The 13692-nt window shown below is 31.0% G+C and overlaps 2 protein-coding genes across 8 annotated transcripts in view; one reads left to right on the top strand and one right to left on the bottom strand.

Moving 5' to 3' along the window:
- LOC145265450 (uncharacterized) overlaps nucleotides 1–7942 on the bottom strand; it is a 66604-nt gene extending 58662 nt beyond the window's left edge. The window contains exons 1-2 of one of the 3 annotated variants that reach the window (XM_080121304.1): nucleotides 7846–7938; nucleotides 5161–5318 (exon numbers count right to left, since the gene is read on the bottom strand). The gene's annotated coding sequence lies outside the window, so the exon portion shown is untranslated. Of the gene's footprint in view, nucleotides 1–5160; nucleotides 5737–7845 lie in introns of those variants that run through there. The other 2 variants (XM_080121306.1, XM_080121303.1) reach the window with 2 other exon arrangements.
- The window catches only part of LOC145265452 (uncharacterized), a 95625-nt gene continuing 86332 nt past the window's right edge, over nucleotides 4400–13692 (top strand). Inside the window, exon 1 of one of the 5 annotated variants that reach the window (XM_080121310.1) lies at nucleotides 4400–4573. The gene's annotated coding sequence lies outside the window, so the exon portion shown is untranslated. Of the gene's footprint in view, nucleotides 4574–5874; nucleotides 6379–13692 lie in introns of those variants that run through there. The other 4 variants (XM_080121307.1, XM_080121311.1, XM_080121308.1 and 1 more) reach the window with 4 other exon arrangements.

Genomic DNA, 13692 nt, shown 5'->3' on the forward strand with positions numbered 1-13692 from the left:
CTGGCATAAAAATATCAAGGCAAACATTGCAAAGGACTCTGCATGAAAATGGTCTGAAAGGAAGAAGACCAAGAAGGACTCCATTGCACACCGGAAAACACCTTGCAGCACGTCTAAAGTTTGCTAGGACCCATGTGAATTCTCCAGAGTCCGTTTTCTCAAGTATTTTGTGGACTGACGAAACAAAAATTGAATTGTTTGGCCATATGGATGCTTCTTACGTTTGGAGGAAGAAAGGAGAAGCTTACAACCCAAAGAACACCATACCCACGGTGAAACATGGTGGTGGTAGCCTAATGTTTTGGGGCTCCTTTTCGGCTAGTGGTCCAGGTAGTTTGGTCAAGATAGATGGAACCATGAAGAAGGAGCAATATTTGGAGATACTCCAGAAAAACATTAGACAGGATTCGGAGAAGCTCCATTTAGGACCAAACTGAGTCCTTCAACAGGATAATGATCCAAAACATACTGCCAAAATAGTCAAGAAATGGTTTGAGGATAATCAAATTAATGTTTTGGAATGGCCTAGCTAGAGTCCCGACCTGAACCCTATCGAAAACCTCTGGTACATATTGAAAACTGAGGTTAAAAAGCGGAAACCTAGAAATTTGAGGGATTTGGAGAACTACTGCATTGAAGAATGGCCAAAAATCAGTGTTGATGCTTGTAAAAACCATTGTTGATAAATATCCAAAACGGTTACAGGCAGTTCTTAAATATAAAGAGCATGCTATTGACTATTAGTAAGAGAGGTATGAATAATTTTGAACTAGTGCCATTATTGTTTTTCTTTGTATAATGTTTCAAACTTGCATAATTTATTTATTTGTTGAGTTTAAATTAAATGCTTATGCTTGATTTATTGTTTGAAATCCCTTTAATATTGTCTACCTTCTGGTTTGAGCAATATTCTTATAGAAATCTCAAAGATCCGAGGGGTATGAATAATATCGGGCACAAGTGTATATATATATAAACATAATATGATGATAGTATTATAATCTTCAAAAAGCCTGCAAATTTTCATCTAGTTTTCATCCCATAGAACCAAAGATATGAGCATTTGGCTACCAGTGTATATATATATATATTTTTTTTTCAGAATGTAAGAGATTATATAATTATTTCCACAGCCAAACAACGTCGCAGCCTACAAGAGCCATGACAACTAACAAACCGGAAGTCCAAGACTCAAGTTTCGCTCTCATTTGGCATGTTAGACATATCTGAACCCGGATTCAAAACCGACCTCTTGTATGTGAGGCAAGCATTCTGCCAGCATATATATATATATATATATATACCCCCTTTTTTGCCAATTTTTAACTTCCAAATCTTAGCGACTATTTTAACAAATGAAGGTTCGTTGGAAAGGTAATGACCTGAATTGTGTAGTGGGCTATGTGACATTTGCACATTAATGGGATCATCCAGAGCCTATTTTGACACTTTTTACAGCCATAAAATGTTTCGGTAAAGGTGCAGTATCTTTCCACTCTCAAAAAATCCTTTAAAATTATAACTATTATAGGTTTTCAAGGGTGCTGTAAACGAAAACAACGTTTAAAATACCCCCGCCCCGAAAAAAGTGGCTATAAATGGGTGTTCATTTTACTTTAAATTAATATGGAAAAGTGATCCCTCACTTTTTGAAATTATAATTTCTTCATATCTTGTAAACTACTCGCTTCCTAGAATTTTGAACGTTATTTTCATTTTCAGTACTCTCAAAAACCTATAAATGTGGTAGTTTGAAAAAATCTTTTGAGGATGGAAAGATATTGTACCTTTACCAATGTTTTAATCATAGTCATTTGTTTTCCTAGTTTTGCATATGAATTACAAAATATCTGATACTTCCCCAAAACCTCTGGCCTTGATGGAGGGGAGATTAAAATTTGCTGCTATAGTTTCAAATGATCTGAAATAACAGCAAGGGGAGACTTTATTCCAAATATTTCTTGTATGTTATATCTCCCCTCTTTGGTTTTCATACAGTAAATTTTATAGTGTATAAGGATTATTTGATACTGAAGATATTCATAATTGTACTCTATTTCCAAAAGGTTTTTGGGAAATATATATATATATATATATATATATATATATATATATATATATATACTAGCAAGGGATAAAATATGCTTCAATATGATATTTTAATTCATTCAGATTTCATATATATATTATTATAGAGTCGTGATTTCAGAAGAAAAAAAAGTATTTGGGTGTCATCAGCTAGAGTTAAAACTGAAAACAAAACTGTAGCATTCAAAACTGGTGACGTTACTACTGTACCAACGTCACACGCATATGAACTGATTAAAAATTAAAAATAAAAATAAACTAAGATGAATGTACAAAATGTATAACGATTTTTTTCAATTTTTACCCATTTTTGACCCCTTAAAACAATTTTAATCAGCTAAAGACCCATAAAAGAACAGTCTATGAAAAATTCAATCTTTTGATTGCATCACTCTGTGACTTTTAGTTTTCGACAAGATAGAGTTTGAAAATATGGAGACAGATAGATATATAGCCTTATATATATATATATATATATATATATATATATATATATATATATAGTAATTTATAAAATATATATGACGATTAAGCTACACTGAATGTTCTGCGTTTCATCCACTCTAGGATTCTTCAGGCTTATGTGCCTATATATATATATATATATATATATATATATATATATATATATATATATATATATATATATATATATATATATATATTTATATATATATATTTATATATATATATATATTTATATATATATATATATTTATATATATATTATATATATATATATATATATTATATATTTATATATATATATATATATATATATATATTAAGTAATGTGATTTATAATTTAAAAGTTTTAAAATTTTTTAAATTTAAAAATCAAAATTTAATTAAATTAAAAATCAGTTTCATAAGAAGGAACAACAACAAAGTCAATTATCTGTACGATCGTTTCGGAAATCCGTGCTTTTTATTTGTGGTATACATGAAGTCACGTAGAATAATTATACATAGTTTTTTTGGTAAGCACGGTCTCCTCATCAGCAAATTTAGGAGGATTTCTATTGAATTGAAAAGACACCAAAAATAAACCTAGCATTAAAAGTAAGGCAGATGAATCTGAAAAATTGAAGTAAAAGGTTTGGATATAAAATTTATAAGAAAATTAATAAGAAAATTGGTATAGGTTAGAGATAGAAATGAGTAGAAAAAATATATATATTTTTGAATTTACATAATAAATTTGATTTAAAAATATATAGATATATAATTACCTTTTGGTTTTTCTTTTTTTGAAATCAGGAACTGTATTTAAAGTAGTCATTTAGATGTTTGCTATAGCTTTTTATTTTATTGAATGATGAATTTTAAAAGGGCGACGCTCGTGCAGTAAATTGTTTCCGTTAGCGTATTTTGATTTAGAGACGCTACAGTTAATATCTATAGAGAGAGAGGTTTTTTTTTTTTTTTTTTTTTTTTTTTTTGCAAGTTTTTAAGGGGAGATAATTGTCAATTGTCTGTATTTTAATTAAACTAGTAATTTCACTATTACATTAAAATACACTTAGCTCTTTAGACTATTATTCTAATCTCCTTTAAATTATATATATATATATATATATATATATATATATTATTTTGTTTTCAAGTAAGATCTTTGACTTATTTATTGTTTCATCAAATACTTCTGCATGCAAAATCCGATCCTGCATTTTGCTAATTCTTACCCTCTTATGAGAAGGAGAGTATTTCTTCGAAACTCCGCGGATTAAGGACTATCCATTTATCTAGTGTTTCCTTTTCAGATTAAATATGTTTTTAACTCATTTCAAAGTGTTTTTTTTAACATATTTCATTAACTGTTTGCTCATATATATATATATATATATATATATATATATATATATATATATATAGAGAGAGAGAGAGAGAGAGAGAGAGAGAGAGAAAGAAAGAAATAATTATTGCTAAACTACTATTTTATCACTTGCTTTACCTTCATCTCAATGGGGTTTGCACCCTTCTGTCATGAGGCCACAATGCCTTAATGTCATGGCTCAACTACTGAGGTCATACTTTTTAACACTACTTGCTCCAGAATCATTTTACTAACCATTATTGTTTTCCATTCTTATGTTTTCGTTATATAACAAATGTACTTTTTATGTGAAAATTTTTAACAAGTTAGCAAACAACTCCCCTTCTCTCTTTCTTTGTTGTGGACATTCACTGTATCTGTTTGCTGCATAAATAAAATCACTTTTCGCCTGCTTTTGCTAAACTTTTAAGCATTGATTAATGTTATATTTTTCCTATCATAGTAACGACAAAGTTATCTCCCTTTTGGAGAATGGCGTTTTGGAGTCCCCAAATCTCATGTGTCAATTTCTTGCTTTCCATACGCTCAGTTTTGTTTATAACACACTCTTGTGAGATCATCAGGTCAAATTGTTAGACTTTCTTTTTTTACTGAATTGAACACCAGTTCTTATCTCGACTTCTACAGTCGAACACCCATGAAACAACTGTAAGTAAAACAATGCTTCACATGACTTTGTTACAATTATGATTATTTTGAGAAGTGTAGTAAGTGTTTGTGTAATCTACTTTGTTGATGTTGTGTTTTAGTTTGTAAAGATAAACTATTAATAAATGCATTTAATCAGCAAATTTTGTCATCTTGTGTTGCTGATGTGTTTGAGTAAACATACGTTTAGGAGATTCGCTGAATTCTCTAACCATGTTTTGGCTAGGAGGGAGAGAGAACAGATTTCCTGCAAACGAGTGTAAGGTTAAAAAATGTCTTTAGAAAGAAATGTATAAAGCGAAAACATTCCTTGTCTATGACGCATGTAAGTAAAAAAAAAAAGTGGCCAACAAAAGGTATTGTCTGAAAAAGCATGGGGTCAGTGGTCAACCTCAAAAAGGAGGTCGAATGACATAAACATAAGTTATTAATGATGTAGATTGTTAATGACATAGATAGAGATAGCCTAACAGAGTGCTTAAACCATATCATTATAATTTTTTATTTTATTTATTTATGTTTTTTTTTTTTTTAATATATTCGAATGTAGTAGAAAGAGAAGGTATTGAAAGGGCGAATTCACTTACCTCGATAACACAAGTGATTCCAATTAGTGAACTGGCACAACTATAAGACGCTGTATATTTCCCACATAGACAGTCTTCAAACAGCTGTTGACAATTTTACAAAATGCAGGGATCCAACCATATTCGAGAGTGGCAGACACACATATTCGACCTATACTCTTGTATAGTTAAGAAAACATAGTCAGAGCGTTGGAGGGATAAAATTGCCAGTTTCATTTTACAAGCCTTTTGTAAAGGGAAAGTACTCTTATGTCACCTACAGTCATTTGAAACACCCCATGTGTGGGTGTGTAGGTGTGTAGGTGTGCATTCGTTCATGTGTGGATGTATGTGTGTGCGCTTGTTCATGTGTATGTGTATGTGTGTGTGTGTTCGTCCATGTGTGTGTGTGTGTGTGTGTGCGTAGGTTCATATATGGGTGTGTGGGTGTGCGTTCATTCCTGTGTGGATGTATATGTGTGTGTTCATTCATGTGTGGGTGTATGTGTGTGTGTTCGTTCATGTGTGGGTGTGTATATGTGCATACGTCTTATAAACAAAGTCTGATTATGTATAATTGTATAAGTGTGTACACAGTGTCAACTTTCATGTGCGTCATTTCCATTAATTATTTTAAGTTCTCAGTCATGAAAAAATGTCACTAAAATTAATCCATATTGTCATTAAAGACCTTCTTCTTCTTCTTCTTCTTCTTCTTCTTCTTCTTCTTCTTCTTCTTCTTCTTCTTCATCAAGAAGAAGAAGAATCAAGGACACTGTTTAATTTGACAACTTGTAACTTTGCTGACCACAAAAGAGTCGCTTAACAATACTAAAACAGGAGAAACAAAAACACTATTCGGGAAACGAGGCATGACCGAATTTCAAACGAATGCCTTTCTTTCTTTTTCAGACAGTGTAATTAATCGGAAGTAAGTAAACTCAACAATCATCCTAGCATTTACTTTTCTATGTGAACACAATTGCTTCATGTGGACATACTGTGTTTTATATATTTGCCTACCTCCACAAAAGGGCAAATTATCGACACAAGGTCAGTTTAATGTGGAGAATCTTAGCTCCCATACAAAGAGGCATTTTTGATTGGGTGCAAAAATAACCTGATTTGTCTTTGCAGCATTCCTCAGGGATGGTAGTACCTCAAGCAACAAACAATAAACCCCGCCATCTTCTGACAAAGAAGTAATACTTGGGAGGGTGGTATCTTGAGAAAACAGTGGTAGGTAATGTGTTTTTTTTTTCAGACTAACAGTTACAAAAACACACAGAGACAATCTGGAATGATTAGTTTTGTTAAGATTGAATTTATCTCTTCTCAATACACAGACAGACAGACAGACAGACAGACAGACAGACACACACACACACACACACACACACACACACACACACACACACACACACCTCTAGTTATATAAAGTTAGGTATGTTTAAATGTCTATATATTTCACTCCTTAACTAATTAACTGTTATAAATTTTGAAAACAGCATTGTGTGAGGTTTACAGATTGTTAATGTATGTTCTATTTAGTTTAAATTAATTTTATGCAAAGAAAAAAAGAGGGAGAAATCTTTGGGAAAATTCAAATATTTGTTGAAATTTAAATTACAATTATTAGACATGAATAATAAATATTTCTCAACTTTTAGTTTCCTTGAAATAATTTAAAGGGTTTTGGTGAACATAATATTGGTGCAACTTCCCATCTGAAAATTCAAATATTTTAGATTTACATTAAATCTGATAGATATCAATTTAGCAAGATTACCTGAATTTCAATTCTTTTTTAAGATCCGTTAAGCTTAAGATATTTTTTAAAAATCTAAATTATGTAATAGATTTTGATCAAAAATGGAATACGGATTCTCAACATAATAATTATCACAATATTTTTATCATAATTTTTGTAAGGCGACATTAATGTGGTGCCCAAACTATTCTTTTGGGAAAAACAATTTTACTCATCCTAGGGCAGGTATTCTTCGAGTAATTTACATATATATATATATATATATATATATATATATATATATATATATATATATATATATATATATATATATATCATAGAAATGGGGTATTTATTAGTTTAGACGACAAACCAAAAAATTGTTCAAGAAACAAATATATAATAAATAAATGCTACCAAAGGATAAGTTTTTAATGTTTTCACTTATTTTTAAACGTTTATTTATTTTAAAACACACGTAATGTCAAGTGCATGTTAGAACAACAACAAAATTGCAGACATGAAGCTGTCATTTTTTAATCTCAATCAAAATGAAAAATCAAGCATAAAACAAAATACTTTGGTAACATTCATTTGTTATATATTTGTTTTTGATCATTTTTTCGGTTTGTTGTCCATATTAATAAATGCCGCAGAAATGATATTGTGTAAAAAGAACCAAATAGGCTAAAAATCCCTTAGAACAAACATTGTATAAAATATTGCTTAAAATATATTTTACTTTTGGGTTGCTTATTTTAATATAATAACTTGTAATAAAATTGGAACAATTAAGTTTTTCCATAATTATTGTGAAAAATCTTTTAGAGGAGGCAAGTAAATAAGTAGTAATCCTATACTTACACAAATTTTTCTTTGTATAAAAATGTCTTTTTCTTTTGAATAAAATAGAATAAATTAAAAAAAAAAAAGGGACGTCAAAGAGAAACACTTACCTTTGAGGTGTGGAATTGCCGTTGGCTGACTTGAAACAAGAAATAGTTTAAACGTACGTTGCTCTGCTATAGATGTATATCACTTAAGTAAGAATACATCATCAAGGGCAGACAACTGATATGCTTTCTAAATTTACCCTAGTTTTATGGCATAGTCCCTGGTTATGATAGCATGACATGTGTTTAGCCAAGAATTACATAAACATTTAATATGAATTGGGTTTTAATTTATATTTAATGAAGGAAGAAAATGGAGAATATATACGGACATAAATACATATAAAATTGAAAGTAAATGTAACATTAAGAAAATAGAAGTGTTCCAGGTAGCAAGTGTTACCTAAAACATAAACAGAGTTTTGCAAAGGTAAAAATTGAGAAAAACGAAATTTTATAAGAAAACATTTTTATACAAGAGATATGAATATAAAAGTTCTTTTAATGATGAAAAAATTCATTTATGCAAACACGTGTTTGGTAAAGAAAGTTCAGTAGTCACAAATCAAAATGTTCATATATATATGGACTATATTTACTATGGAGGTTGAAGACTGTAGCTCTCTCCCATTCCTCGACGTTCGTGTTTCTAAAGTTGGTACTACGTTTGAGACCTCTGTTTATAGAAAACCTACATTTACAGGGCTCTATCTTAATTGGTTTTCTTTTGCCCCTCAGTCTAGAAAAATAAACCTCATTAGCGCTCTTACGCATCGTGCACTTATGATTTGTTCACCAAACCGTCTTGATACGGAACTTGGTGAAATTACAACTATTTTTCTTAATAATGGATATCCCATTAATATAATAAAATCTACTATTGAACGTAAAATTACTACATTTAATAGCGGTAAACATATTGGTCCATCACGTTGTCCCATTTATCTAAAATTACCATGGTTGGGTCCTGATGGCCTTCATATTGTTAAAAGGATTTCTTCTGCTACTCAACGATGTTTTCCAGCTACTATGCTTAGAGTAGTTTACACAACTCGAACCTTTTTCTCTTCTTTTCGTAAAGATGTTTTGCCAACCATTCAAAAGAACTCTGTTGTTTATAAATTCGTTTGTCAGTGTGGAGCTGACTACGTTGGCAAAACGTCCCAAAGATTAGAAATGAGAATATCCCAACATATCCCTCGGGATATTCGACTACACCAGGTTTCGAGAGCATCCGGGCACTCCCAGGCTCATGAGTCTGCCATTGGCGATCACCTGTTGAGGTGTGCTGATCAATATTCCGATGGGTGGTTTTCTGTTTTATACAGTGCTAGGTCGAACTATCATCTCAATATCATTGAGGCGTTAGTTATTAACAACTCTCGACCTAGCCTGTGTAGACAAAAGATTCTTAGACATCAGTTGGAGATATTCATTGATTTAAAACCACCTGAACAGTGAGATTTTTTTTTTTTTTTTTTTCTCCACTGTTCTTCCAACTGTAACCAAAATTCCCCTCTTCCCTCATTCGTTTTCTTAGTTTTTAATCTATCATTCTGACGTTTCCTCTTAGAGGGTCAGACGATAAGGCCTTAGGGAAAATTTTAATTTCACCTGCCCATTTCTTGTTTTTTTTTGGTATTTAAATTAAATTATGTTTCCTCTGAAATTTCTCCTTCCATTCTGCTGTACCAAAAATTTACTTACATATTTTCGAGGTCGGTACAACTCACAATTTATCAAAACGTTAAACAAAGTTATACGTATTAAAAATAAGTTAATCGTTTTGAAGTGTAGGATGGAATTTCTTAAATCTTGCCGCCTAAATCATGTTGCTCCCGGTTATATCTGCCATCGTATTTCTAAAATTAAATGTAGAAATACATTGGCAGTTCAACGTGTTTTCCTACAAGATGAAATCCTGTTTAATTCTGATACATATAATTCGTTACGTAGTAAACACCTTTTTCTTTGGGCCATGGTTTGGAAAGAACTATCTTTCTTTGATAAACTCCGTTTTTCTAGGTTTTTATCCATCGGCGATAATTTTACCCGTATTAAATGTACTTCTTCTTATGATAAATATTTAAAAAATTTAATTACTAAGAAGTTTGGGATTATAACAAATTTGGATAAACATATATTTAATTATTCTTCTCATGTTTTGTCCACTACAGAAGAATTTGTTTTATCTGCTGGCTTACAATTTTGCATTCCTCCCCCTTCTGTTGATAGAATCTCAGTATTTAGTGAAATTGAATTATTGTATACTCAATTAAAACACCATTCGCCTATCTCTACTGATGAATTAACTAGTGTTAAAATTCAGTTGGGTGAATTAGGTCGGAGGTTTTCTGCCATAAATACTAAATCTAGTGATTTTGTTTGGCAGAAAAATCATTTTGAAGCTGCAAAATTAATTAGGTCTAATCCCGACATTTACCTTTCTCACCCAGATAAAGGATCGGGCGTTGTTATACTTAACAAAACGGATTATATCTCCAAGATGTTACAAATCTTGGACGATAAAAGTAAGTTTCTCCGTTTGGGTGATTTATGCCATGATGATACTTTTCGTATGGAAATAAAAATCCAGAAAAGATTTCTTCAACTTCATAAAAGCGGATTTATTTCTAAGGAGATTTATGATAGAATCCGACCCATCGGTTCTCAAAGGCCTAGAATGTACGGTTTACCCAAGGTCCATAAACCCAACATTCCTTTGCGACCCATTTTATCTATGTTGGGTTCTGCACAACACGAACTTGGTAAATGGCTAGTTGACCTTCTTAAACCTGTGCTTTCTTTTTATTCGGTCCATTGTATCTCTGATTCTTTTCAATTCGTATCTCAGATACAAAAATTACCTTTATCTAAAAATACCGAGTTCTTGGCTTCCTTTGACATTAATAGTCTTTATACTAATATACCTTTGGATGAAACCATTGGTATTTGTGCTGACTATCTATACCGTGGCCCCTTAAAATCTCCACAATTTCCTGAACGAATTTTTGTTGAACTAATGGAACTTGCTACTAAATCAGTCTCCTTTAGTTTCAACAACATTATGTACCGTCAAATTGATGGGATATCAATGGGTAGCCCTCTTGGTCCTTCGTTAGCCAACATTTTCGTTGGATTTTTGGAAAACGAATTATTTTCCAAAATTATTAAGCCAGCATTCTACACACGCTACGTTGATGATACTTTTGCATGCTTTCCCTCTCGGAGCGAAGCTAAACAGTTTCTTCGTCTTCTTTGCAACCTGCATCCATCTTTACAATTTACTATGGAGGTTGAAGACTGTAGCTCTCTCCCATTCCTCGACGTTCGTGTTTCTAAAGTTGGTACTACGTTTGAGACCTCTGTTTATAGAAAACCTACATTTACAGGGCTCTATCTTAATTGGTTTTCTTTTGCCCCTCAGTCTAGAAAAATAAACCTCATTAGCGCTCTTATGCATCGTGCACTTATGATTTGTTCACCAAACCGTCTTGATACGGAACTTGGTGAAATTACAACTATTTTTCTTAATAATGGATATCCCATTAATATAATAAAATCTACTATTGAACGTAAAATTACTACATTTAATAGCGGTAAACATATTGGTCCATCACGTTGTCCCATTTATCTAAAATTACCATGGTTGGGTCCTGATGGCCTTCATATTGTTAAAAGGATTTCTTCTGCTACTCAACGATGTTTTCCAGCTACTATGCTTAGAGTAGTTTACACAACTCGAACCTTTTTCTCTTCTTTTCGTAAAGATGTTTTGCCAACCATTCAAAAGAACTCTGTTGTTTATAAATTCGTTTGTCAGTGTGGAGCTGACTACGTTGGCAAAACGTCCCAAAGATTAGAAATGAGAATATCCCAACATATCCCTCGGGATATTCGACTACACCAGGTTTCGAGAGCATCCGGGCACTCCCAGGCTCATGAGTCTGCCATTGGCGATCACCTGTTGAGTATAAATAGGTGTGCCGATCAATATTCCGATGGGTGGTTTTCTGTTTTATACAGTGCTAGGTCGAACTATCATCTCAATATCATTGAGGCGTTAGTTATTAACAACTCTCGACCTAGCCTGTGTAGACAAAAGATTCTTAGACATCAGTTGGAGATATTCATTGATTTAAAACCACCTGAACAGTGAGATTTTTTTTTTTTTTTTTTTCTCCACTGTTCTTCCAACTGTAACCAAAATTCCCCTCTTCCCTCATTCGTTTTCTTAGTTTTTAATCTATCATTCTGACGTTTCCTCTTAGAGGGTCAGACGATAAGGCCTTAGGGAAAATTTTAATTTCACCTGCCCATTTCTTGTTTTTTTTTGGTATTTAAATTAAATTATGTTTCCTCTGAAATTTCTCCTTCCATTCTGCTGTACCAAAAATTTACTTTTATATATATATATATATATATATATATATATATATATATATATATATATATATATATATATATATATTCGTATGTAAGTAATATATGTATGCGAGTATTTGGCAGCATGGCATTATGTGGATGTGTTGGTTTACCTTGTTAATGTGTGTAAGTGCGTAGTAATTATTTTCTGTTCACCTGACTTTTACTAGTGTGTAGGATGAAGAAGGTTTGTATGCGAATCATGTTCTTTTTGCCTTCCTCGACCCAAACGCATGAAGTGAGGGGGGGGGGAGTATATACTTTTTGTTTCTTCTGTGCAGATGCGACTGGTTAAGTCTTGGTGTCTCTAGCTTTTGTCTGATTGATGGCGGTTTCTAACTTTGCTTCGCTTATTATTTTCACTTGTTAATTTTGGGGGGTGTGAAACGATTTTCATTGATTGGAAAATATTTTGCGTTAACGTTTCTGTTAAACTTACTTGCTTTAGGAAGTGATGAAGATTGTGAATTCAAAGCAGAGAAGGAAATAGGCTAAGCAATTAGATTTGTTTTTTAGTATTCGTAGGAATCATTTCTCAATTTATTTGCCATAATTTCATGTTTATTCTTTCTACTTCTCAATAATGACAGCATTTGCCAAGTAGAAATTTTTGATTTTTTTTAAATTAAAAAAATTGCTTTTTTCCTACTAAAAGTATAAATAATATATATAATAGCAAAAATATTCATAGTTTATGTAATCATGTAATTGCGTTACATTAATTAAGTACATCATATAATTTATATGACATCATATAATTAAGTTACATCACATCATTCATATTAAATCATATAATAAAGTTACGTTATATAATTAATTATACTGTATAATTTATATGACATCATATTAATTGCGGAGTTTGCTAATGAACAGCCGATTGTGACAAATTGTTAACATATATTAACCATCTATCACATAAAATATTATCCTTACAAAGAAAAAAAGAATACGGTAATCTTTGAAAGTATGATATCATAACTACAGAACAGGTGCAACACTTCAATCCTGAATGGAGCACTAAGCATTCATTAATAAAAGTAACAGAATAATCTAGGTTTTAGACAGATATCAAATCTGCATTAATAATAGATAGAATTAAGAATATACAATTTCCTCTCATAGGCAACAAGAAAAAATATAATTCCGAAAGGTTCTCGTACCGTTTTTGTTTTTACCAAATTAGCGTTTACAGAAAATATAAAAGATATTAACAAATACAAAATATATTGTTATAATATAAAAAAATATATAAAAGATATTAAAATATACAAAATATATTGTTATAATATAAAAAAATATAAAAGATATTAACAAATACAAAATATATTGTTATAATATAAAAAAATATAAAAGATATTAACAAATACAAAATATATTGTTATAATATAAAAAAATATAAAAGATATTAACAAATACAAAATATATTGTTATAATATAAAAAAATATAAAAGATATTAACAAATACAAAATATATTGTTATAATAT

This window comes from Euprymna scolopes, chromosome 40 (assembly GCF_053919585.1).
Source record: "Euprymna scolopes isolate OS-2025 chromosome 40, ASM5391958v1, whole genome shotgun sequence".
In the NCBI taxonomy this organism is placed as follows: Eukaryota; Metazoa; Mollusca; class Cephalopoda; order Sepiida; family Sepiolidae; genus Euprymna; species Euprymna scolopes.